This window comes from Macrotis lagotis, chromosome 1, assembly GCF_037893015.1.
Source record: "Macrotis lagotis isolate mMagLag1 chromosome 1, bilby.v1.9.chrom.fasta, whole genome shotgun sequence".
Lineage (NCBI taxonomy): Eukaryota > Metazoa > Chordata > Mammalia > Peramelemorphia > Peramelidae > Macrotis > Macrotis lagotis.
In genome coordinates, this window is record NC_133658.1 from 909,259,068 (window position 1) to 909,286,619 (window position 27,552).

Below are 27,552 nucleotides of genomic sequence, written 5' to 3' on the forward strand. Positions count from 1 at the left end.
ATTAATAAGGAAGATTAAACTTAAAAGTATGCCCTGCTATACATCCCAGTTAATTGTTAAACATCTTAGTCAGTTGTTAAAACATTTAGCAGCACAGCCCTACCTATCCTTAGTCAATTTAAACAAAACTGAAAATTAAGACACCATCCTAGCTTAGATCTAGGTGTTCAATAAATATTTGTTTTTTATTTTTATTGTTTTAGTTTTTTTCAGTTACAAATATATTGTTCAGTGAGAAGTGAGTTAATAGAGAGGAGCATTCACTTCCAAGGTGATTGACATTAATTAGTGCTAATTCACAGAACAGGGATAGGATACCTTACAGCATCCTTTGACCAGGTGAGTCATGCTCCCTGGAAAAACAACCAGAAGACCATTGAGGCAGAAACAGTTCTGACTTTCTCCCTATGTTGTCAGTAATTATCCCATCCCACCCACACCAAGCAGACCCTCTGTCTCTTTCTAGGTCTTCCTCTTTTCACTCTATTCTACCAAAAAATACTGTTCTCTTGGTGGTTCTTAGAGTTCCTGAATGACTTCAAATGGTTTGGAGATTTCACATTGCAGACCCTTTTGCTTCTATCTTTTTTTTTAGTTAATCAGGGTTAAATGTCTTTCCCAAGGTCACACAGCTAATAATTGCTTCCATTTTCTCTCTATATGGGGAGAAACCTGCCACTCCATCGACCTCTTACCTCTTAGGTTGTTGATCTCAGTGTGCAACAGATAGTTTCACACACTGAAAGGAAACTTTAGGAGGACTCCACAGTGGGATACAAAGAACCAAGAAATACTCCTTTATTTTAAGTGTCCTCTAAGCTTAAGTGCACTTTCCTCAGAACTCTCTGGACCTGTAGAATTGTGTGTCCTATCTCCAGGCTCTTATAGGTGAGCTTTCAGCTGATTGATTCTACAATTAGGCTGTCATGCCAATTCCCAGCAAGAAGTCACACTGATTTCCTAAATTTCTCTCTCTCTCTCTCTCTCTCTCTCTCTCTCTCTCTCTCTCTCTCTCTCATGTTTCTTATCATTCCACTGAACTTGTTCTCTCCACAATTACCAATGGTCTTTTATTGCCAAATTTAATGCTAATTCTTCTGGATATTTGACCCTGTGGATCAACGTTCCTCCTAGGTACTCTCTTCCGTCTGAGTTTTCATGGCACTACTCTCTCCATTCTCTTTCTACCTGTATCACTGCTCTAACCACTCATCATGAATTCTTTTCAAGGTTCTTTCCTGGACCAGCTTCTCCTTGTTCTCTATTCTATATGACATGGTTATCTCAGCAACTCTCATGTGTTCAATGATCATCACTATATTTCTTTCCTAACTCAGTCATTTCTTGCTTTAAGGTTCCTCTCTGCTCTGACACTTCAAGTCCTGAGGTCTCTCCTTACTCTGAAATTTTCTTTTCTAAGTTACCCCCAGATTTCACCATCTAAAGTCTAGGTCCTGATAAGGTCCATGGCAGTTAGGTCCACGAGAGAGAGCAGCTCCAGACAAAGGAATCAGTAAACCTCTTCATCTTGGACTTCATCCTGGGTTATTCTTGAGCTTTTGTGGTTTCTGATTATGCATTACTTTCTTCTTGGATCTTTCACTTCTCCCTCTCACTGTCTCTGGGTAGGGACAACTTAGTGCTCTCCCTACTATGTTTCTCAACCCTTCTCATACACATAGGACATCTTGATCAGACTCACCATTGATCTTATACTGGAGAGTATAAACCCTTACTGGCTCCATCAGAGGATTCAGACTCTAAGGAGTTCTGGGGAGTAGGTGCCTGGTGATCAAGACTGGAAGACTTGGGATGTTTCTGTTCTAAACCTTAAATCTATTTTTTAAAAAAAATTTCCAACTTTAAGAGGAAGTCTGTGTTTCCTCTTTCTACCTTCCCTAGATTTTTGCAAGGCAATGGGGTTAAGTGGCTTGCCCAAGGCCACACAGCTGGGTAATTATTAAGTGTCTGAGGTCAGATTTGATCTCAGGTCCTCCTAACTCCAGGGCCGGTTCTCTATCCACTGTGCCACCTAGCTGCCCCTTCCCTTTACTCTTAATCTTGGTTGTTGATTGTCTGTTGGATTCTAGGAGTGGTATAGTATTCATAGCTACATCATATTTCTTTACTCTTATCAGAGAGGCTGCTATTGCGCCTGATTTTCCAAACTTTACAGCATGTGTAGGGTAAGGGCTGATGTTGGGATGGTCAAGAAAGCTATCCTATAGTCTTGGGCATGTAGAGTAGAGGAAAGATCAAAGACCTTGGAGTCAGAAGGTTTTACCTGTACTTGTGCCTCTGTCTCAGATTGTGTGCCCTTTGGTCAAGTCAGCAAAATATCTCTGGGTCTCAGTTTCCTCATCAGTAAATGCAAAAATTGAAACAGATGATCTTTAAAGGTCTTACCTGCTTTGAAGTTTGATGTTTTGAGTTCTCTTCCCTTTTGAGTAATTTGTGTTCTAAGCTTGCTTCTGACTCTGCCATGTTTCTTTCCATGTTCTGAGTTCTGATTTTCTCTGTTCTGAGATTTCTTCCTGTTTTAAGAACTGTGGCTCTAGTATTTGAAGTTTTATGGTAAGTGTTGCCTTAGTTTGTCCACAGGGTCCCTGTCTTAGTTATCATAGTATAAGGTGGAGGCCCCCAAATCAGTAACAGTTCAAGAGGGACAGTGCATCTTGGGCCCCATGTTCTTTTTCCAACCTTCATATCATGTGATTGATAGCTTCCATTGATTACTGGTTCAGGAAAGGATTCAAACTGACATGGATAAAGCTGTGGCAACAAATGACCCCAAAGGGAAAGTGGAGGAGGAGGCCAGAGGGTGATTCCATTTTGTTGGGGACGCTATGAAGAAAAACTGCTCCCTGAGTATCATGGCTGTCCAGAAAAGGGATAGTGAGAAATGCTTCTTCAGGGCCCATAGTTGGAAGAGTTTGAGATTCAATTACCTAAGTTACGGGGTTAGTGACTGTGAAAGGTAAGGCCCTTAGGAAGAGGGAAGATCTAGATCACAGAAGAGGGTGCTTACAGAGATTTCCTGGGACAGGAAGGCTCACATTCACCACACCTCAAGGTGAGGGTAGAATGCTACTTCAGTCAATGTCAGTGGCCAGGGTGAAATAGGTAAATGAGGCAGAGATTGGCAATGACTCTGGCTATTCTGTGAGTCAGAGATAGAGTCAGGGCTATTGGAAAAAGATGAATCTCTAATTTATAGAGGACGTCATGGAGGAGATCGTACTGTGGGCTTCTTTACTGACACAGGGCTTCCTAGAATTAGTGAGTAGCTCAGGCACTGGAGTGATATAGAAAGGATAGAGCTGCAATCGGGGAAGGAACATAGTAGAGGTTTTTAGTTAAGGTTGTAGGTTCCTTCCCTAAGGTCTAGTTTACTTTCTTTCTCCCAGCTCTGACTTCCTCCCTACTTATAGCCTCGTCTTCCTCCATTATAGCAGATAATGTCTGTCTTCTATTCTTCTTTGGTCCTAGGGATTTAGATCCCCACTACTCTTAGTCTCTGGCTTCTTTTCTTTTTTTTTGTTTTTTAGATTTTTTGCAAGGCAAATGGGGTTAAGTGGCTTGCCCAAGGCCACACAGTTAGGTAATTATTAAGTGTCTGAGGCCAGATTTGAACTCAGGTACTCCTGACTCCAGGACCGGTGCTTTATCCACTGTACCACCTAGCCACCCCTCTGGCTTCTTTTCAAAGATGAAATGGGAACCACCCACCATAGCTTCCTAGTTCCTGCCTTCCTGCCTACTGAGTTTCTCCTCTGAGGATGGAATGGGATTCCCTTTAAAGGCACAGAATTCATTAAGGAAGAAATGAGTTTGATCAAGGCACCTGTATTGACTATGGACCCTCAGGCCCTCTCACCATTTGTCTTCAGGTCTCTGTCAAGGACTGAATTGTGATAGAGAATGGAATATGTCACACCTGAGGGGCAGAACACCTGAGTTCTAGTTCATGCCCTGCCATGCACTGGTTATGTTACCCTGAGTGAATCATGTCCCTTCTCTGACCTTCAATTTACTCATCATTAAAGAAAACAAGAATTTTAGTGAAGGGTGACAGACAGGACCTACAGCTGCAATGGGGAGAGGGAGAGGAAGGAACAAGGGCAACAGTCACAGCAACCACCTGCTGTGTTCTTTTTCTGTCTCAATTGGGAGTCTGACACCTGTGAGACCTCAGCTATGTCTTGTACTAACTGTAGCAGCTGATACAGGGAGAAACTTCTCTACCATTGGTATGGTCATAGATTTAGATTTGGATGAGACTTTTATAAGTCATTTAGTTCCACCTTTCACATTACAGTTGAAGAAACTGAAGACTAGAGAGGGACAGTGATTGGTCTATGGTTACTTTCCTTAGATGGGCAAAGTTGAGCCTGAAAAAGGTTTAAGAAGGAAGAGGATATAGATTTTGGCTTAATTCTGCCCTCAGGGACATTCATGACTGAGAGTAACTGGACAGTCATTGGGCAAAAATAAAATGTAGTCTCACTGAATGGCTAGGACCTGATCTTGACCTGCCATGTCCATCTATTGGTGGAGTTGTTCCCCATTTCCTCTTCAGCGTTGTCCTTCAGAAACTATATATGCATCCAAGACTCCAACCACATTCTTGATGCCCACCACAAGCAAGCCACTCTGGGAACAGGGTCCCTGCAATATAATATAAGTTGGAAGCTCTGGCATCAGTGACAGTATAAGAGGGACAGTGCATCTGGGTCCTCTGTTCTTTCTCCTCTCCTTCATAGCTCATAACCCCTGGCTCTTGGAGACTGGTTCAAGGAAAAAAATCAACATTGAAAGACACAAAGTAGTAATGACAAATGACTCAAAACAGCATGTGGCAGAGGAGCCCAAGAGGTGATTCTATCTTGTTAGGGACCCTATGATGAACAATTGCTCTCTGAGCATCATGGACATTCAGGAAAGAGTGTGAAATTCAGTTATATTCAGTTACTGTGAGTGTGAAAGGTAAAGAAACCATTAGTGAGAAGACCTTGGTGATGGGGATAGGATCTAGGTCATGGGATAAGGGTAGCTTCTAATCACCAGGATGGGAAGTCCTTCATGCTCCATGTTTTAAGGGGAGGGCGGGTCACAGGAACAAGTGTTATTCTAGTCAGCACCAGTAGTCAGGGGAGATTATAGAGGGTATAAGACCAAGAATAGGAACTCACTGTGGGCTCCTCACTGGAGAAAGAGAACATGAGTGAGGGCTAAGTGAGGCATGAACTGGCATTGATTTTGCTAGAGATAAAGGGATATTGGAAGATGAATGGACATATATATATATATATATATATATATATATATATATATATATATATATACACACACACACACATTACAAAGCTTACATGAAAGTCATCATGGTGGAGACCATATTGTGGGTTCCTTTTTGCTGACACAGATCCTCATAGGTAATAGTGAGAAGTTCAGCCCCTAGAGTGATATAGGAAGGACGGATCTGCAATTTTTAAAGAGGTATCCCACTGGCAAGGGAATATAGAGATATATCAGGGATGGTCTTGAGGTTATTAGTTAAGGTTGTGGGTCCCTCCTTGGAGGTCTTGTTGTCTTTCTTTCCTCCAACTCTAACACAGAAGTCAGACATCCATAAATTCTAGAGATCTTGGTCACTTGGTGAAAGTTATTTATTTAGTCCCCTCAGTCTTTGTATATGGCACACCCCTTCTTTTTTCTTGAACATCACTGAAATTCAGCAGAGAAACCCTCTGTTTTTTGAGGTAATCCTCATTCCAAGTCTCCAGGACCATAGCTCTACTCTTACCTGTTGGATGACCCTTCCTGGGATAAGAGGAAGAACAGAAAGAACTGTCCACCTCAGTGTTACCTGTTGAGTACTGGGAGCCAGGGACGCATGAGCTTGACAACAAATTTACTCCATGCTAACTGATGGTGGAGGGAAAAATCTCAGACAAGCGAACAGAATACCAGATACCTATGGAAGACTTAGATTCTTAATAGGACAAGACAGTTCCTGGCATTTTAGAGGGAAAAGCTGCAGCCAAGGATGTTTGAGGCTGGATTTGAACTCAGGTCCTTCTGATTCAAGAGCTGACACTCCATCTGCCATGCTTCCTGGTTACCCAAATTACATGTCCCTTGATAGAAATGGTATACTTATGTTCTCCGGAGGGATACTCATGGGAGCTGAGATCATTACTCTTTTTGCCCCAATGTCTTATTCTGGCACTGTGAGTGATGGGGACTGACATTTAGGATACGAGTGGGAGAGAAGAGGACTACTCCAGTGATGGAAGTGGTTAGTAGTAGGGCTAAGGGTCATGTCAAAATGCTGGAGTAATTTCTTCAATGTGAAGTTTCTGAGGAAGAAGCAGGTGAAGGACTCAGACCCCCAGGACAGCAAGGAAGTGGATGATATCAATCAGGACCCTGAAGAGGTCCCTTTGGTAAATGATCTGACCATGGTCCTGAAACTCCATTCTCACCTTCCAAAACTTAGGGTAGGTAGAAAAGTTTCAAAAATGGTTTCTGCCACTTATAACCAGAAAGAGGATTTGGTCTTTGCCCTCTTCAGGCCACATTGGGAGTTTCATATTCAGTGTGTGTATCAGACATGATGTTTCCTCTCAACCTCAGTTTCCTAATTTTTAAAGTGAGGGAGTTGGACTCAGTTCAATTCAAGTATGGTTTTAAATAGTCTTCTATGTGCAAAATATGAACACAATAGTACACTTTGGAAAGGTAGCTGTGGGGTCAAGGATCCTTGATTTCAAGAGTTGCTTGCACTTTCTACCGGCTGTGTGGCCTATGTGTTCTGTTGTTGTTCTGTCATTCCAGTAGTGTTTTTGTGACCCCATTTGAGGTTTTCTTGGCAAAGGAACTAGGAGTAGTTCATAATTTCCTTCTTCTGCTCCTTTTACAGATGAGGAAACTGAGGCAAATAAAGTTGCACTGTATCATACAACTGGCAATTGCCTGAAATCAGGTTTTCCTGATTCCAGGCCCAGTATTCTATCCACTCTGCCAGCTAGATGCTCTACACTAAAGAACAGTGTATTATCCATGAATGAAATAGCAGGTTGGATCTAAATGAAACATAGAGCCAAGTATTAAGTTTGGTGCTTGAGGTAAAATAACTATGAAATAGTTCTTACCTTCTAGCACTTTTGTTATTTTGTGGGTGGTAGGATGGTGTGGGAGATGACAACATGAACTAAAAATATGAAATATAGTATTACATACACTGTACAAATGATAGTAATTTGGCAGGGTGAGAGCTAATTAATGGGAAAGAGATTAAGAGATCAAGAATGATTTCTTGTGGTACATAGCCTCTGAACTGTTGTTGCTCAGTCATTTTTTGGTACTTTGTACAGTCATATGTCTGACTCTTTGTGACCCCATTTGGGGTTTTCTTTTCTTTTTTTTTTTTTAGTTTTTGCAAGGCAATGGGGTTGAGTGGCTTGCCCAAGGTCACACAGCTAGGTAATTATTAAGTGTCTGAGGCTGGATTTGAACTCAGGTACTCCTGACTCCAGGGCCAGTGCTCTATCCACTGTGCCACCTAGACGCCCTGGGGTTTTCTTGACAAAGAAACTACAGAGATTCTCAATTCTTTCTTCCAGTTCATTTTTTGATTGAGGAACCTGAAACAAACAGGGTAAAGTAACTTGCCCTAGGTCATATAGATAGTCAGTGGCTGATGCAGGACTAGCTCAGCAGAGTTGGGTTGGATATGCAATGTGTCCCAGGAGTCTTAATGCCATTTATAACTTTGAGACACTGTATATATACCCCCTCATCTAACTAGAGATGGTAATCCAGCCCCTGGTAGCTGACAAAATCACAAAGTGATGGGTTATAGAGAAAAACAAAAAAAAGAGAAGAGGGACCTTGGCAGAATCTTGGAGGGACAACCACAGTTAAGGGATATGACATGGAGAAAATGATGGTCAGACTGAGTGGAGAATTCAGAGAATGTAGTGACAAAAAACAGAGAAGAGAGTATCTAGGAGGAGAGGGTGATTAAGAGCATCAGAAAATATAGAGATGTCAAGGAAGATGAGGGTAGAGTAAAGGGCTTTCTATTATGTAAGATGCTGTTAAATTTGGATAGAGAAATCTCAGTTGAGTAATAAAGTCAGAAGGCAGATTGATGGGCATGAAGAAGAGAGTGGGAGAAGAGGATGTGGAGCTAATTCCACAGGAAACTAGAAGGAGTTGGACCCTCATATTCCTGAGAGTCTTTTTGTCATAATTCTCCCCATTTGCAAGACTCTGAATCAAGACATGCCTCTTTCCTTCAGAGAATTCATTTATATGAGAGATCATAATATTGAGGATTCAGAAATAAATTCATCTAACTTCCAAGTTTCAGACATAATGAAATAAAGTCCTAGAAAGTAGTAAGTAACTCAGGTCACTTCATCATTGAGGCAGTGTAATTCAGTCACGTGTCCTTTGATTTCACATCTAGTATTCTTTCTAAGACATCAGTGTGTCCCCCTATGGATAGAAAAGGACCAAAGTCACCCATTTTAGCTTTACAGAGAGTGAAACTGAGACCCAGAAAGGGAAAATGATTCCCCCCAATGTCACAGTCTCTTTGCATGGACTTCAGAGTTGAAATGAATTTTAGGGAATTCATTTTAGAGGCCAAATCTGATGCTCAGAGAGGAAAAGAGAATTCTCCAAGGTCACACTTACCATTTTTCATTGACTTTAGAATTGGAAGGAACCTAGAGAACTAGAGAACCTAGAGAGGGAATATATTAGGCCTTGTGAGGGAAAGGGACTCTGCCAATGCCACACAGCAAGTCTCTAGCAAAGCCTTAGAGCTTAATTAGTACAACCCCACTCATTTTTCATAGGCGAACACTGAGCCTTATTAGAAGGAAGAAACATAATCAAAGAGCTTAGAGTTTTCCACCAAAAGAAAAGAGATTTATCCAACATCACATAGTAGCATGAGACATATTATAGTTTGGGAGAGTGGACTTATTGTGGAGAGGGTTAAACTTCTGATACTGGGGTTACCCTGAGCAAGTAATTTCCTGTCTCAACCTCATTGTCCTAATATGTTAAATGAAATTATAAGATCCCTAATACTTGCTTCACGGGGTTATTTTCAGTATCCAATGATCTGCAAATAACTTGATAGAATTTAAGGGACTATACACTCCCACTATTATATCAGCAGAAGGAAATGGAAGCCCCAGTGGGGGCCTCCTCAACTTCACTAATGGAAAAATAGAGAAAAGCTAGACTCAAAACTGCATTTTCTGACTTCCAGCTTATGATTTCCCCCTCCTTGTATCTTATTCTCTGTCCCACCCTCACCCCACTCCTACCTTGAAAAGATCCCAATTTGACTGGTAGGACACATGCATAAGCAAATAGCAACTACCATTCCTAAGAGAAAGGCTCCTGACCAAAAGTCAAAACAACCTCCTCCTCACACCATGACTGGTTCCCCATGATCAGGTCAAGATCCTCAGCATCCTGGGCTCATACTGAATTCTTTTCCATTTATCCCTCTAGAATCAACACAGAAGTCCTGGGTTGCCTCTGCCTAGTCACCCAAGCACCCTCAGAGGAAATTCACTATGCATCCCTTAACTTCAGAAACAATCTGGAGATCCAGAATCCAGAGAACCGAAGACCAGTGCTCAAAGATTGTTTCAATGAGTCGGCATTGGAGGCTCATGGGGCGGGAGGTCAAATAAAGAAGATGCCATCTGATTCTCTTTCTAGGAGGAATTCACTGTCTAGAGACTCACTCCTCCAATTCTGTCCTATCTTGCCCTGTGACATTGAGATTACATGACAAGTTACGTTTCTGTTTAGACATACTAGTCTCAGGAGGCAAAATAATGGACTGAGGAGGAGGCATTTTCCAAGAAGACACATCATGTTCAAACTAGGGCATTTATCCAGAAGATAAAACTCTTGTTGTCTGAGTCAGTGGATCAAAGAGCATAGAAATGTAGTCTTGCTGAGTGGGAGGAAAGTCTTTTGTATAACAAGCTCTGCCACTACCATCCCAATTTCCACTTACACTAAATTGTATCTCCAGAACTTGCTACTCCATTCCCTTATATCCTTGATGGATTGGAGGTATTCTTTTCTTTTCCTTCTTTCCTTCATTCCTTTCTCCCTTCCTTTCCTCCTTCTTTCTTTCTTTCTTTCTTTCTTTCTTTCTTTCTTTCTTTCTTTCTTTCTTTCTTTCTTTCTTTCTTTCTTGCTTTCTTTCTTTCTTTCTCTCTCTTTTTCTTTCTTTCTTTTTCTTCCTTCCTTCCTTCCTTCCTTCCTTCCTTCCTTCCTTCCTTCCTTCCTTCCCCCTTCCTCTCCTGCTCTCCTCTCCTGCTCACCTCTCCTTCTCACTTTCTCTCTCTTTCTTTCTTTCTCTTTCTTTTTTCTTCCTTCCTTCTTTCCTTCCTTCCTTCCTTCCTTCCTTCCTTCCTTCCTTCCTTCCTTCCTTCCTTCCTCCCTTCCTCTCCTGCTCTCCTCTCCTGCTCTCCTCTCTCTCTCTCTCTCTCTCTCTCTCTCTCTCTCTCTCTCTCTCTCTCTCTCTCTCTCTCCCCCATATGGTTTATATTTCCATGTATAAAGAGTAGACAATTTTTCCTTATTGAATTTCCTTAATGATTGATTTTACCTTATATTTATTTCTCTTAGATCCTGTAAGTCAAAATTTCTATTGAGTTCAGGGCTTTTTGCAATCACTGAATGTCCACTTTTTTCATTCAGAATTATGCTTAACTTTGCGGGATATGATATTTTTTTTTTATCGCAACCTCAGTTCTTTTGCTCTTCTATACATAGTGTTCCAAAACCTGTGGTCTTTTACTGAAACTACTGTTAGGTGTCATGTCATTCTAACTGTAGCTCCATCATAATTGAATTTTTTTCTTGATGCTTTTAACATTTTCTCTTTCACCTGAAGGTTTTGAAATTTGGCTATGATGTTCTTGTCAATTTTACTCCTAGGATCCCTTTCAGGTGGTAATCAGTGATTTTTTTCCATTTCTACGTTCCCCTCTTGTTCTAAAACTTCAAGACAATTATCTTTAATTATTTCTTATTGTACTATATCAAGATTCTTTTTTTTATCATAGTTTTCAGGTAGCCCCACTATTCTAGTGTTTTCTCTTCTTGATCAGTCCTCCAGATCAATTGTTTTTCTTATGAGGTGTTTCACATTCTCTTCTATTTTTTCAGTATTTTTATTTTGTTTTATTATTTCTTGTTCTCTTGTAACTTCACTGATTTCAACTTGCCCAATTCTAGTTTTCAAGAAATCATTTTCTCCTTTAAGATTCTAGGTCTCCTTTTTCCAATTGGTTGAACTTCTTTTTATAATCTTATAATATTTTTATAATCTTATGATCTTTTTATAATTTCATAATCTTGGAATATTTTTGGCTTGCTTATTTGGTTTTAAAAGTATTTTTTGAGTACTTCTTTGAATTCTTTTTGAGCAGGTAGTCAATTGATGTTACTTTGGGGTAGGAAAGGCTATTATTTGCTTCAGAATCTTCCTCTAAAGATGAACCACGGTCTTCTTTATTCTCAGAATAACTGCCTATGATTGGGCTATTTCTCTTTTGCCTGGTTATTTTTAAAAAAAAGATTAAAAATTTTTTTAATAGCTTTGTGGTTACATTCATTTCTAGTCTTGGGGCCTCAGGAGATTTGTCCTGGGTCCAGCCCCTGCACTCCTTTTCCTGTCTAAGCCACAACTGAGGCCCCTCCATACACTGTATTGGAAAGAATCTTACTCCTTGGGAACCCTCCAGTGGCTATAACCTTCAGTTCTTCCTCTGGCCTGAAACTAAGACCAAGAACTCAGTTCTCCTGTAAGTGTTCACAGTCAGAAGGGTCCCCATGCCACTGCTTCCATATTCACTGGGTGTGCTCTACAGCACATTTGGGTCTGGTGTCCCATTAACAGGGGTTCTTTCTCTTCCCTTGCTCAGATACAGCTGTCTGGGAGGTTAAAATTTCTGTGGGTGAGACAGAGGTTACCTCCCAATCCAACTGCCCCTTGTTGGGGCTTGCATCCTGTTGTTTTAGGGAGGTAGGCAAGAAGTATTAACATTTCTCTCTGGCAAAACCTTGATCCCAGGATCTGTCTTTTGATTTTTGCTGGTTGATCCAGGAGGACCAACTCTTGTTTATTTTGCCACTGTTCAAATCTGGAGAATTTGGAATTTTCTGACTTACTCCCTCATCTTCCCAGAATCCTCTCCCATAGTTTTTATTATTTTTTCCAATCCAAATTCTCTCCCTGCAATCCAAAAACATTTATTAAGTACCTCCTATGGATTAGGGTCTGCCGAAATGCTGGGGATAAGATCAACAAAAAAGAAAAAAACAGTCCCTCTTCTCAAGGATCTCACAATATAAAGGGGAGACAATGCACAGAAAAAAGGCAGGGAAGGAAGATGGGGAACGGAATATAAGAGAGAATCTTGTTCTGGGGAGTTGAAACCAGGTAGGGCAGCAGATGTGAAGTGGGATGAGCTGAGTCAAATTTCTACCCTCTGCAAAGGAATGTATTTGGAGGAATTTGGTCCTCTGCTTTCCAGCCCTCCAATCAGAGGAGAGAGGAGGCTGAGAGAGGTGGTATCAGTCAAAGTCTGAGTCAACAGAATGATAGCAAGTTTAGAAGAAATGAGCTTAATTTGGGAAGTGCATCTCATTCTGTAGATTTGAAACCAACCAGATGAAAAGTGGACTCTCTCCCTACACAATAAGAAGACAAGAAAAACAAAGTCTAATATAAATTAGTATAATTGTGCAAAACGAATTTCCCCATTAGCCATAAAGGTGAGCAAGAAAGAGACAAATAGAAAAATAAATCTGCTTCAATCTGCACTCTGAGTCCATCATTCTCTTTCTGGAGGTGGATAACATATTTTCTCATGAGTCCTTTGGGTCATTGTGTTGCCCAGAGTTCGAGAGTCTTTTATAGTTGATTATTATTACAATATTGATGATACTGTGTAGATAGTTCCCCTGATTCTGCTCAATTTACTTTGCAACAAATCATGTTTTTCCAGGCTTCTCTAAAGCCATCCTCTTCATTAGTTTTTAGAGTAATTGTATTCCATCACATTCATATACTACAACTTGTTCAGTCACTTCCCAATGGATGAATACCACCTTAGTTTGCAATTCTTTGCCTCCACAAAAGAGTTTCATAAATATTTTTTCTAGGGGTGGCTAGGTGGCATAGTGGATAAAGCACCAGCCTTGGAGTCAGGAGTACCTGGGTTCAAATCCAGTCTCAGACACTTAATAATTACGTAGCTGTATGGCCTTGGGCAAGCCACTTAACCCTATTTGCCTTGCAAAAAATATTTTTCTATATATCAGTCATTTTTCTTTTTACTTTGAATTTCTTGGGTATAGCTCTGGGGAGTTGCTTTCTATGATTATAGATCACAAATCCCCACAGGAATACTTCCTTCTATAATCCTATATTGGCATCAATTAGGCAGTCAAATTTAATAAGTTTAATTAGAAAAGGGCATTCACTAAAGTTGTAGAGCTAAAAAAAATTGTGCAGTGAACACTCTTCTCCTCAAAATGTATGCTACATACTCAAATAGGTATTTAGAATGTCCAGGCAAGAAGAAACTCAAGCTTAGAGATAGCTTGATGATATTTGTCCTTTGTTCTCAAAGAAGGCTGGGGGTGGTTAATGATATGACATACAAGTTAGTTAAATTTGAGTGAGGGAATGCCCTACAAAGTCATCACTCTTACTTTCTCCTCTAGAGCCATCTTGGTCTAATGACCAGCTATAGATCAGGATGACTGGAGATGACCCTGGGTGCAAGGCAATTTGGATTCAGTGACTTGCCCAAGATCATATGACTATTAAGAGTCAAGTGTCTGAGGCCAGATTTCAATTCAAGTCTTTCTGACTCTAGGGCTGCTGCTCTAATCACTGTACCACCTAGCTGCCAGGAGTAAGTCATCATTTCAATTTCATATACTTATAGCTTCTTTTTCTGAAATCCTTAAGATGGTCCCTTGAATTATGGTGTATTATGGTTTATCTCTCCTGAAGGGATCTTTTCAGAGCTTTGAATCTTCTTCATTCAGTTTCTCTTAGCTTCCAAGAAACTACTTGTTCTTTGGATGCTGATAAGATGGCAAAGGGAAGAGAAGTCAAAAATTCTGGAGACCTTTGGAATTAACAAGAAAGGGCAGAGCTGAAGAAGCAAAGGTATTCTCCTTACCTTAAGCAATTCCTTCTTAAACACTCTTTCCTTTCCTGATTTCAGATGTTTAAATTTCTCAGCTTCTGAACTAATTCGCTGTTTTTTAAAAAATTTATTTATTTTGCAAGGCAATGGGGTTAAGTGACTTGCCCAAGGTCACACATAATTCGCTGTTTTTATACAAGACTCAAGAATCATTCCAAATCTCTTATCCTATCAGAAAAGACTACCTGACACCCTTAGTTGAAATGTCTTTAACTGGTTCAAAAAGTGTCCGCTCCTTGCTCAGGCCTAATTCTGATTGATTCAGATAAGAAAAATTATTTCCTGACAATGGTCATTACTTTTAAATTAAGGGTTGGCTAATCAGTGGATCTTTACATTTTGAACACAGAGCCTAAAAGATGGAAGAGACTTTAGATTACAGAATTCCTATCTGGAAGGCCCATGAGATCTAAAGTGGAGTGAGGAGAGACCTTAGAACATAGAATATGAAAGTTGGTACAGCCCTTAGAACAGAGTTGTCATATCTGGGAGGTGCCTTAGAACATACATTTGGAGAGCATAGAGCTCACTTAGAGACTTAAGGGCAGCTAGATGATGCAGTGGTAGAGTGTCAGCCCTGAAGTCAGGAGGACATGAGTTCAAATCCAGCCTCAGACACTTTCTAGTTGTGTGACCTTGGGCAAATGACTTAACTTTGATTGCTTGGCATCCAGAGTCATCTCTGGTTGTCCTGATTCATATCTGGCCACTGGACCCAGATGATTCTGGAGGAAAAAGTGAAGCTTATGACTTCTTAGTACAGAATCTCTTCACTTAAATCCAATCCATGTGTCTATCCTCGCATGACTTCCCCTGATGTCATGGTCTTCTTTGAAAATGAAGGACAAGCATCATCATGATGATGTACTCATCATTTCAATTTCACATACTTATCCATAAGTTGGAAGGGACCTCAGAGGCCATTCTATATAAACTACTTACCTGAATGGGAATCCCTTCCAAAATACTCACCCAAAATGTTAAAACATATTTTGGGCTGAATAAATCTATTGGGAGCAGAAACAGCTCCCTTCCAAGGCAGCAAATTCCACTTTTAGATGTTCATTTTTCCTGACAGAAATCAATCAGCCAGTCAACAAGCAATAAGAATGTGTTTAGTAAGCACATGCTGCATCCTTCTAAATGTGATTGATGCCAGGGTGCCTTCTCTCAAGAATCCTCCATTAAGTCAGGTGTGATTTCATGTTGTACATGTAAGAACAACACCCTCTGTGTTCACTCCCCTTATTCACAATGACACTAATCAGCTTGGATACCAAGGATGTGTAGTGATCTAAGAGGAACCCTGTGACTGGTCATTCCCATGACACTGTGGATCAGAAGTTCCCACACTATGCTCTTTTCAATCTCTAGACTCAGTTCTTTAGCTAAGGGGGTTTATTCAAATTATTCAAATGACAGAAATAATGCTCTCAATACTCTTGAGATTAACTAGAGAATATAATTAAATCAATAAATATTAAATAATATGATTAAATAAGGAACACTAATAATATAAATAAAGACAAACATGTTTCTATCAACAAAATGTTGAAATGACTTTTGATAAAATCCAACAAATATTTTGGGAAGCTAGGTGACTCAGTGGATAGAGTGCTGGTCCTGGAGCCAGGAAAACGTATCTTCAATTCAAATCAAGCTTCAGATATTGACTAGTGTGACCCTAGAGAAATCACTTCACCCTGTTTTCTGCAGTTTCCTTATCTGTAAGTTAAGCTGGAGAAGGAATTGGCAAACTATTCACAAAAACCACAAGTGAGGTCATGAAGAGTCATACACTGCTGAAAATGACTTATGCACACATTTATATAGAAAGAAAACACTTGAAAGAATAAAAGTGTTTTTTCTTAATATAGTAAGTAATATGAACTCCAATGTGTATTAAACATATAATGTAGAAAGTTAGAAGCTTTTCCAACAAGGTCATGGACAAAGTAAACATGCTCATTGTTTTCACCATAATATATTATAGTTCTAGAAAAGTTAGCTAAAACAATAAAGGAAATGAAGATTAACTGAAAAAATAGATATAAAATTTACATGATACAAAACAAATCCTTATAAATAATCAATACTGAATATTGTCTGCAAAATCTCGTTGAAGAGCAGGAAAGAATAATTCCGTTCAAAATATCTGCAGAATTTTAAAATATATGTGTGTGTGTATCTATTTAGCAACACCTAGGCATCATTTACCTTAAACTATAGAATGTCCTTTAGAAATAGATATGTTGGGGGTGCCTAGTGGATAAAGATAGGTGGCCTAGTGGATAAAACACCGGCCTTGGAGTCAGGAGTACTGGGGTTCAAATCCAGTCTCAGACACTTAATAATTACCTAGCTATGTGGCCTTGGGCAAGCCACTTAACCCCATTTGCCTTGCAAAAACCTAAAAAAAAAGAAATAGGTCAAAATAATCAGAGAACTATAAATTGGTCGAGGGTTGATTGGATTAATGTAATAAAAGTAACAACACTATCAAAAGTAATTTGCTTTTTCAACCTTGTACCAATCAAACTACCATAGGATTATTTTGTAAAATTAGAAAATTAATAAGGAAATTGAAATGGAGGAATAAATGATCAAGAATCTCAAAAGTAGTAATGGAACAAATTAGAAAGAAAGGTAACTTGAAGTAGTACATTTTAACTGAAACAACAAAGTCATAATCTAAGGAATTTGAAAATGACTAAAAAAAAAGTTGACCACTGGAAAATATTGCAAACATACAGCACTGAGGGGTGGCTAGACCGCACAGTGGATAGAGCACTGGCCTTGAAGTCAAGAGTACCTGGGTTCAAATTCAACCTCAGACACTTAATAATTACCTAGCCATGTGGCCTTGGGCAAGCCATTTAACCCCATTGCCTTGAAAAATCTGAAAAAAAAACCCCAAATAAACAAAAAACCAAACAAACAAACATACAGCACTGAAACAAATGAATGGAATACCCTAGCATTTGATGAACTGAAAGAACATAGCAACTGGGATAAGTATTTACTATTCAACAAAAATACACATGGAAAATTGAAAATTCATCTGGGAAAAATTTAGATTTAATTCAGCACCTCAGACCATATCACCAAGATCAGAAATATGATTTAGATAAAGAAACTAGGGAAACAAGGAAAAATTTTTTGAGATTAATGGATAGGGAAAGTTACTGAGAATCTCTCAGGAACTGGGGAAATAGAGTAAACTAGACTATAGATGTTCAGGGAAAATAAAAACAACATTTTTGTTTTTATAAAATTGAAAAATGGTTAAACAAACAAAACCAATGCAGCTAACCTCAGAAGTGAAAGAATTGATTGAGAAAACTAGAGGTCTCATTTCTAAGATTTATTAGAAATAGATATAAATTTATAAGACTAACAGTCATTCCCCAATTGCTAAATGATTAAAGTAATGTGCAAGTTCTTAAAGGAAGACATGCAAGTTGTACATAGTCATATGAAAAAAATAATTACTAATAATTATAGAAATATAATTTAAAACATCTCTGAGATTCCACCCCATAGCCATCAGATTGATATTGATAGAAAAATATAATGCAAATGTTGCAGAGTTTGGGGGAAATGGCATACATTAATGTTGCAGTTAATTAATTAAATTTATTGTCGTAAGTATGAATTGGTCCAGTCATTCTGAAAGACAATTTGGAATTGTTTCTTGGGGAAACATTTAATGCTATTTGACCCAAGGATATTTCAACTAGAATGATATATCAAGGAGGTGAATAAAAATATTTAGAACAATTTTTTTTGTCACAGCAAAGTATTGGAAATCAGTGGGAAGTAGAAAAGGAAACTGGTGGAAACATTTGGGAAAATCTTGAACTGCTAGGTGATATGGTGGAACAGTGGTCTTGGATTCAGGAGGCCAGGAGTTTGAATCTGGCTTCAGACACTTACCACTTACTAGCTGTGTGACCTTGGGCAAATCACTTAGCCTTGATTGCCCCACATCCAGGGTCATCTCCAGTTGCCCTGATTCATACCTGGTCACTGGACCCAGATAACTTTGGAGGAGAAAGTGAGGCTGGTGACTTAGCCCAGTATCCCCCTCATTCCATGACATAGCATCACCTCTCTGATGTTATGGTCTTCTTCAAAAAATGAAGGACAGACATTATTACATCTTGAGACTTGGATGACCGATTGAATTCTATTCTGTCTGTTTTCGGTATTAACTTGCAGGTATATATATATATATATATATATATATATATATATATATGTATGTATATATTAGTTTTTGCAAGGCAAATGGGGTTAAGTGGTTTGCCCAAGGACACACAGCTAGGTAATTATTAAATGTCTAAGGCTGGATTTGAACTCAGATACTCCTGACTCCAGGGTCTGTGCTCTATCCACTGCTCAAACTAGCCATCCCTGGGTATTTACTTGAAGTTTTATCTATTTAGTAATTAACTTTTTAATCCTGGCCTTGAAATACTTCCATCATTAACTATTCACTTGATATTGTGTGAAAGTTTAGTAAACTATGAAATTATATTGTCAGTCATTGAAAAATGAATCAAAACTTATTATTAGATTATCATTGTTTATAGAGATTTTTCCTTAGAGTTGTCCAAAGGTATCAGGCAACTCTGTGTGGCTTGAAGGGGAGTGTGGAATAGGTGCTTCTTTGACAGAAAATGGTTTCTGCCCGGAGTATGATGGAATGGCAAACCAGAGCCCCAGAGGACCAGAGTTAACCATATCTCCTGCCAGAGAACTGATGGCCATTATAGGAATTTGCTTTATGTGATTATGCATATTTAGTACCAGTGTATTCTCTTTTGTTGTGCTATTGGAGAGAAAACAGAAGAAGGAAGGAAGCAAGCAAAAAGTTTGTAATTAGGAAAAAAACCAACCCAGTGCTGAAAATTAATTTATTGAGATCTAGCAAAGGTATATGATCTGTTAATCTTTTAATTTTTAAAAATGATATGATCATGTTGTTATCATTTTGTCCATATCTACAAAGCTTTTTTTATAGGTTTTTTTTTTGCTAGGCAATGGGGTTAAGTGGCTTGCCCAAGGCCACACAGCTAGGTAATTATTAAGTGTCTGAGACCGGATTTGAACCCAGGTACTCCCAACTCCAGAGCCAGTGCTTTATCCACTGTGCCACCTAGCCACCCCTCTACAAAGCTTTCTTTATAGTTTAATTGATTTAGCATTAAAGCCATAATTTAATTTTTGTAATATTATAATTTTGAGTATATTAGTGTAGTCCATCCAAGACCACTGGATATGTTCAGGTTTGTACATTTTTCATTATTAGTTGGGGAGTATTCTGAAGTAGAATCTATTCAACTATTGAGCATGCTTTGGTAGCTTGATTCTCTAATGTTTCTTGTATTTTGCAGCTATTTTGAACAGGATTTCCATTTTTATTATTTCACCTTGAATTTTGTTATTAGTATATTTAAATGCTATTGTTTTTGTTATTTTATTTAGTAGCTTGCAACAATTCCCCCAATTTTTAATATGTTATATTTCTCAGTTACAAGTAAAAATAATTGTTAACCTCTGTTTTTTCAAATTCGAGTTTCTCCTATCTCCTTTCACCCTCCCATCATTGAAAAAGCTAACAATTTGATAACTATTATGTGTTCAGTCATACAAAACATATTTCCATAATAGTCATATTGAGAAAGAAAATCCAACAAAAATTAAATAAAGAAGTTTGCTTCAATCTGTATTCAGATTTCATCATTTCTTTCTCTGAAAGTGGGTAAAATTTTTCATTATTTTTACTCAAAGATTGTTTTGGATCTTTGTATTGCTGAGAATGTTGATTCTTGATTGATCATTGCACAACATTGCTATTACTGTGTAAAATATTCTACTGGTCTTGCTCACTTCACTTTGTATTTGTTCATATAAGTCTTTCCAGGTTTTTATGAAAGCATTCTGCTTATCATTTCTTGTAGTACAATATTACTCCATTACAAGAATTTAATATTATTCAACCATTCCCCAATTGATGGGCATACCCTAAACTTCCATCTCTTTGCCATCACATAAAGAACTACTATAAATATTTTTGTACATATGGGTCTTTTCCTTTTTTCTTTGCTCTCTTTGGGATATAGACCTATTAGTGGTTTTGCTTAATCAGAAGGTAGCACAGAATTATAGCCCTTTGAAGCTACGGAGTCATTTCAATAAACATTTATCAAGTGCTTATTATTATTAATTCATCAATTTATTTTTTAAATCCCTGGAATTTTCTGTCACGCCATCAGCAATAAGATAGTTTGGTCTCCTTTTTTGCTTGTATTTACACTGTTAATTTGTTTCTCTTTTCATATTGTTATTGTAAGCATTTTGAGAATTATATAAAATAATAGGGAGATTGGGATTCTTTACTCCTGTCGATGATATATGTTGATAGTATATAATAATTTGTTTATATTTTATATTAAAAGAGATTCCTCAGAGGCAGCTAGGTGGTGCAGTGGATAGAGCACTAGCCCTGGAGTCAGGAGTACCTGAGTTCAAATCCAGCCTCACACACTCAATAATTACCTAACTGTGTGACCTTGGGCAAGTCACTTAACCCCATTGCCTTAAATTAAAAAAAAGAGATTCCTTTATGCTTATTCTTTAAAGGTTATCCTTTTAAATAGCAACATGAAAGCTTTCCATTGTCAAATGAATCTTCATCTATCAGGATAATCATGTATTTTGGAAGTTTTTATATTTAATATAACTCATTATGTTTATTATCTTTTTAATGTTGAACCATCCATGCATCACTGGCATAATAAATCCAATATGATCATATAAATGATTTCTTAGATAGTTTGTTAAAATTTTGATCAATATCAGTTATATTAATCAAAATGTCTTTTCCTTTGTTTTAACCTTCTTACTTAGTTCAGGTATTAGGACTCAATTTATCTTTTCAAAGGAACTTGATAATAAATTAAATTTCTTCCCATTTTAAGAATAATTTGCATTAAAATGATACTAATTATAAAAAAATTTAACAGGATTCTAATATATTTAAATGTAAATATAAATTATCCTGTTCTTTTATACAGATATTAATGATGATGATGATGATGATGATGATGATGATGATGATGATGATGATGATAATGATTGGTTTTGTTTTTCTGGAGGTGATGTCTGAATACTTTTGGGTAGACCTTTATTTTCTATATTCAGAAGTTTATGGTGGTTTTCTTGTATTACTTCTTGCTTTATTTGTATATTTCAGGTTTTCTTTCATTTGTCATGTCCTTCTGGGAGTTCTTTGAGCCTTTTGTTATTTTTATATATCCTGTAAGATCATTTTATTTAGCCTGTATAGAAATCACATTCTACTTTGGGAAGGTGAAAATCTCATGCTAGATTCAAAAATCCCTCCATTGGAAATGGCAGCTAATTGACCCGTATGGCATCAGTTTTCAGAAAAGATTATGGTTTTTGGAGATGTATAACTGTGAAGAAAAATTCCTTGCACCAATCTTCAGATCTGATCAGATTTCTGGTCGGATAACCTAGATATTTAGTTAAGAGTCTTTAAGTAGTGGGTAGAGGTGATCCACTTTCCCAGCTAAGATTAAACACAAAACTAAGATTAAAGAATGTAATAAAGTTTTCTCACAAGACAGAAATTATCCTAGTCACATAATTGATTAGAAAGGATGCTGAAGTAACTCCACAACTGAGTCTTAAGATGGAGTCAGTGTGGTTTACTCAATTCCCATAATTCCTTCAATTCCCTCATGAAGCAGATGCAGAAAGAGAAAGAACCTGGTGGAGTTGAATGAGAGTATCTGGCATCCAGCCCAAATTTGCCTCTTTGGATATAACCACTTTATTTTTTATTGTGCCCTCTGGGAACTGAAAATAACATGTCTAGAACATTTTACATTTAATTTCAGTTTCAATACTTGAAGATAGCTACCATTCCCTTTCTAATTCCACTCTCTAAGTGACTTTTTCTTCAGACAGAATTTTCCCTTTTCCTTCAAATTTTCTTCATATTGCATGAATTCAAACCATTCACCATAATGGTTGTCCTTTGCTTACTCTCTAGTTTAAAAATATGGTTCTGATGGTTGGCCACAATCCTGAAAAGAGTATAATCTAAAGGGAAAATCCTCTCCATAATCCTGGAAGTTCAGAGGAATCCAAGATGGCATCACTATTATTGGCTACCGTGTCTCCTTGCATGTGGATTTTATAGTCAGCTCAATCCCCTTGATCTTTTTCTAATATAGATCAGATAATCCCTGATATAGGATTGTCTGCTCATTCCTTTCACATGCCTTTCCTGTAAAATTTACTTCTTGTAACCAAAAGTAATGCTTTACATTTCTTCCTGCTAAATATTATCTCCCTAGATGCAACCCAATATTCAAGTACATAAAGAGTATTTTGGATGGTGGCACTTATCATTCACTGCGTAAGATCCCTGTCTTGGCTTTATGTCACCTACAGATTTGATAAACTTGATTTCTGTGAATTTATGTAAATCATTGAGAGAAAGGTCAGGAGCACAGGGCTCAGCATAGATCCCTGGTGACCTCCACTATCAGACACTTCTTTCTAGGCTGATACTAAACCGTTAATCAGTGTGTTGTGGTTGTGGCATCAAGCTGGCTCTGAATCTCTGTGATGATATATTATTGTTTCTTCAATATCTGCCTAGTAGTGGTTTATAATTTCCATCTCTCGATCATTTTACAGATGAGGAAATTGAGGTAAACAAGGTTAAGTGACTTGCCCAGAGGCACACATCTCATAAGTGTATACATCCAAATTGGAATTCAGGTCTTCTTGATTCCCAGCCCAGCATTCTATCCACTAAGCCAACTAGCTGATCTACAGTGAACAACCTTGTATTCCCCAGCAGATTGGTTCAAAAAAGAAACAGTGCCAAGTTCTATGATTGGTGCTTATGATAAAATAACTATAAAATAGTCCTTATCTTATTTTCTTATTTTTTTTAGTTTTTTTGGGTAAGGCAATGGGGTTAAGTGGCTTGCCCAAGGCCACACAGCTAGGTAATTATTAAGTGTCTGAGGCCGGGTTTGAACTCAGGTCCTCTTGACTCCAGGGCCGGTGCTCTATCCACTGTGCCAACTAGCTGCCCCAATAGTCCTTATTTTCAAAGAACTTCTATTCTTCTGTGGGAATAGGACAACAAGAACTAAAAATATGAAATGTGCTATCTCATATGCTGATCTTATTATAGTAATTAGTAATCTGGGGGAGAGAGAGAGAGAGAGAGAGAGAGAGAGAGAGAGAGAGAGAGAGAGAGAGAGAGAGAAACTACTGGGGTAGAGATCAAGAATGATTTCTTTGTGGTACCTGTCTTCTGGATTTGAGTTATTTGTTTAGTTATTTTTGAGTAGTATTTGATACTTCATGACCCATTTGTTTTTTTGAGGGGGGAGGGCAAAGAGACTGTAGTGGTTCTCAGTTTTCTTCTCCCATTCATTTGCCTGATGAGGAAACTAAGCTGAACAGGGTTAAGTGATTTGTCCAGGGTCACACAACGAGTCAGTGGCTGAGGCAAGATTTGCACTCAAAGAGATAATTCTTCTTGATGGGCAGTGCTCTATCCCCTATGCGACCTGGCTGCTCCCACTATGGTCCCTCACTGCTCATGAATTGAACTAGGGCTTCCAAAAGGCAGAGGTGAGTAACCAAAGTGAGGGCATTTCACACATGTGTCTTGTCTATGCAAAGGTACAGAGGTTGGAGATGAAATGTGGTGAACAGGGAATAACATGTAGGTAATTTTGGTCAGAATAGCAAATGCCTTCATGAGGAACATTTTAATTATCCTTGCAACAAAGTTAGATTGTGAAAGGTTTTTCAATTTCAAATGAGAAATAGAGGAGTTAGTACCAAGACCAGAGATATTGTCAGTTTGTCTATCAGTTAATAAATACTTATAGAATACCTACTAGGTGCCAACTCTGGAGATACAAAGTAAGGCCAAAGTCAATCCTTACCTTTGAGGGTTTACATTCAACTGTGGTGTTGGGGGGGTAGGGATGGAGGTTCCCAGTATGGGGCAGGTGGGAGGTCTACAGCTATATGGAAAGTAGTGATATGCCTGATCTTTTCCCTTTAAATAGAGGCTCTTGAAGGAGATCTCCAGTGTTTACCTTCCAGTATCCAATCAGAGAAAAGTCTGGGCCCCATGGGACTTGTTGAGAAGACTTGAGTGAGAGTGAATGAGTCTTGCAGGAGGATGAGTTTCTGGAGACCATCAGGAAATCATTCAGCTGGGAAATGAAATGATGATTGAACTAGGTGTCCTTCTTAAATGGAGGATTTGTGTGGAATTCTCCATGGTCCCCCTCCATCTTCTCCAATCTTAGTGAGAAAGGGACTATAGAGGCAGGAGGTTTGAGCAATCAATGAATAAGTAAGTTCTTAAGTTCCCATAATTTTTCATACATTATGCTAAGCAATGAGGACATAAGGACAAAAATAAGAGCATTGTCCTCTGCCCTCAAAGAATTTACCATCTATGGGGAGACAAGCTGTATAGATATAAGGATTTATTGAACACATACATAGTGAGAACAGGGTGGTAATGGAGGCACTGGCAGGTAAGGCACCAAGAAGAGTTGTGGAGAAGAGTAAACCAGATTTGGATCTTGAAGAAACTGGAGATTCCAGACAGATGGTGGTGCCTTTGGCAGTGATGGAAGTCAAAAGGGGGATTTGGAGTCTGTAGTAAATGAGTTTTATTGTGTATGAATCAAATTTAAGATGGGTACAAAATATCCAGTTGGAAATGTCTTATTAGACAATTGGTGATGTAGGAGTAGCTGAGCAGACTGTTGAACTGAATAAGCAAGATGTCCCAGAAAACATTTAAAGGTATCAGAAACTTCATACTGCACCACAACTTTTGGGACACCCTCTAGAGATCTGGGAGTCATTTGACTAGAGATAGTAACTCAATTGATAGGAACTGATGAAATCATGAAATGAGAAATGATGGACAACAAAAAAGAGAAGGACATGGGGCACCAGGTGGCACAGTGGATAGAACACCGGCCCTGGAGTCAGGAGTACCTGAGTTCAAATCCGGCCTCAGACAATAATTGCCTAGCTGTGTGGCCTTGGGCAAGCCACTTAACTCCATTTGCCTTGCAAAATCCTAAAAAAAAAAAAAAAAGAGAAGGGCCAGGGTAGAATCTTGGGAGATACTCACAGTTATGGAGTATAACATAGATAACAAATCAGGTGAACAGATGGAGAAAGAACAGTCATACAAATTGGTGAACTCAGAGGGAGCAGTGACCAAAACCCAGAAAGGAGAGAGTCTCTAGGAGGACAGAGTAGTTAATTTCATTAAAAAAAACTGTAAAAATATCAAGAAAGATGAGAACAGAGTATAGGGCATTTTGTTGTGTAACAAGTTGTGTAACTTTGGACAGAGAAATTTCAGTTCAGTAAAAAGATCAGATGGCAAATTTATGGGTTTGAAGAAGAGAGGGGAAGAAGAGGAAATGGGGGCTAGTTCCTTTTTCTTTCTTGGTTTCAATTTTCTCAGCTGCAACACGGGGAACCAGGAGTAGCTGGTCCCTCATATCCCTGAGAGTCTGCCAGGCTCTGAATCTGGACATTTGTTATTTGCTTCCCCTTTGACTTCAGACAATTCATTTATATAAGAGGGTTCATAAGACTGAGGATTCAAGAGTTGAAGGAACCCCAGAAATGAATTCATTTAAGCCCCTAGTTAATAAAACTAAAGTCCTACAAGGAGGAAATATTTAGCTGAAGTCACTTCATGACTGAGACAATGTAATTCAGTTATGTCTTTTGATTCTACATCCACTGTTCTTTTCAAGGCATTATCATGCTTCCCATTAGGAAGGAATAGAACCATAGACATCACCTGGACTCATCCATTTCCATTTTGGAGAGAGTGAAAGTGACTCCCCCAAGATCACACAGTCACTTTTCATAGACTTCAGGATTGAAAGGAATCTTAGGGAACTCATTTAACAGAGGGAAAAGCTCTCCCAATCACACTTCAAATCAGTAACAAAGCCTTAGAGCTTACCTAGTATAATCCCACTCGTTTTACATAGGTGAAACAGAGCCCCATCGGAAGGAATGAATTTACCCAAAGAGCTTAATAGTGACTGACCCAAGAAGTCACTGATCTAAGGTCACACAATAGTATCAGATTGGTTGTAGAGTCATGAAGAGTGTTCAGAGCCAACTTTTGACACTTCCTAGGAGTTACTCTGGGCAAATGACTCTCTTAGTCTTGTTGTCTTAATATGTAAAATGGAATAATAATTTCCCTAACACCTGCTTCACAGGGTTATTTTGGAAAATCTACAAATCACTTGGTACAATTTAAAGACATATATATATATATATATATATATATATATATATATATATATATATATATGTCAACTAGTGCATCTGCAGAGAGAAATGGAAGCCGAAGTGGGGGCCTCCTCAAACTTCACCCATTGAGTAATAGGCAAAGGTTAGACTCAAAATCATATTTTCTGACTGCCAGTTTATGTGTATCCCATTCTGTGCCCACTCTCACCCCAGCTCCACCTTGAAAAGATTTTGATTGGTAGGTCTCATGTATAAGAAAATCGCTTCAACCATTCCTAAGAGGAAATCTCCTGACCAGAAGTCAAAATAGCCTGCTTCTCAAACTATGATTAGTTCCCCATGGTCAGACAAAGATCCTCAGCATATGGGCACTCACATTGGATTCTTTTCCTTTCACTCCTCTAGGATCAACATAGGATTCCTTGGTTGCTTCTGACCACTCAAGCACCCTCAGAGGAGATTCATTATGCATTCATTAACTTCAGAAGAATTGGTCCTTGAAACAACTTGGAGAGCCAGAACTCAGAGAACCAAGATATTTGAGATCAGTACTCAGAGACTGTTTCAATGAGGTGACATTCGAGGCTCATGGGTTGGAAGTCAAATAAAGAAGATACCAACTCATTCTATTCTAGGAAGGAGCTCATGCTGTCTGGAGACCGTCTCCTCAGGTCCTTCTCTACCTTGCCCTCTACAACAAAGCCCTCTTTCCTCTTTGACATTCCAGCCTCAAGAGGCAACGGATTGGCTAGAGAGGAGGTATTTTCCAGGATATCATATCCTGTTATCACTAGGGTACTTGTCCAGAGGACAAAAGCCAACCAAACCAAACCAAATAGAATCTGAATAGATATGATGTTCACTTTTTTTTGCAAGGCAATGGGGT

At 38.5% G+C, this 27,552-nt stretch overlaps 1 pseudogene; it reads left to right on the forward strand.

Annotated features, from left to right (window-relative positions):
• The first annotated feature begins 5,616 nt into the window (after nucleotides 1-5,616).
• Nucleotides 5,617-27,167, forward strand: LOC141508724 (myeloid cell surface antigen CD33-like; annotated as a pseudogene).
• The last annotated feature ends 385 nt before the right edge of the window (nucleotides 27,168-27,552 follow it).